Source organism: Bos indicus, chromosome 2, assembly GCF_029378745.1.
Source record: "Bos indicus isolate NIAB-ARS_2022 breed Sahiwal x Tharparkar chromosome 2, NIAB-ARS_B.indTharparkar_mat_pri_1.0, whole genome shotgun sequence".
In the NCBI taxonomy this organism is placed as follows: domain Eukaryota; kingdom Metazoa; phylum Chordata; class Mammalia; order Artiodactyla; family Bovidae; genus Bos; species Bos indicus.
In genome coordinates, this window is record NC_091761.1 from 103,312,084 (window position 1) to 103,312,824 (window position 741).

Below are 741 nucleotides of genomic sequence, written 5' to 3' on the forward strand. Positions count from 1 at the left end.
GTCCTTCGCAGTAGTGTTTTGGAAAGATTTCTTGGCTATGTCCAGGTCCTTGGCATTTTCATATAAATTTTAGAATCAGCTAGTCTGTTTTTACAGAAAAAAACCTCTTGAGATTTTAATTGGCATTGCATTGAATCTGTAGATCAATTTGTGGAGAACTGATGTACCATCTTCTCTCCCTTTGAAGATTGATGCCCCTCTGGTTCCCACCAGCTTTTGGTTGCTTTACAGGAGCTTCAAATAGACCTTTTAAATATTTTTGGCCAGTGTTCATAATTATCTGCAGAAGGATTAGTCCAAAAATTTACACCAATAAATATAATAACTTATAATAATTGGTGTAGCTTAAATAGCTTTTATATTTCTAAGTAATTTCTAGCAAAGTATTTTTTTCCTCTCTAGGAATTTGACTGTTTTAAGTTTTCAAAATTGTTAATTAGCATATAGTTGTAAGTAGTTTTCTGAATTTTTAAAAGATCTTTATTACGGATGTTTTGGGATGAACACAAAATAGTAAAATTCTGTGTATCTATAATACTGCTTGAGTTTTATCTACTTTTCCCCCACTTGCAATGCCTAAACACTATTTTGAAGCAAAGTCTATATATTTCATTTGTAAATATTTCAATCAGTTAATATAAAAATAAAGTAGAAAATAGTTTTTAAAAGGAATATTCTCACACTTTAGAAAATACACAACTACTTCTATCGACTGAGAGCACCAAGAAGTGTGACACCCCA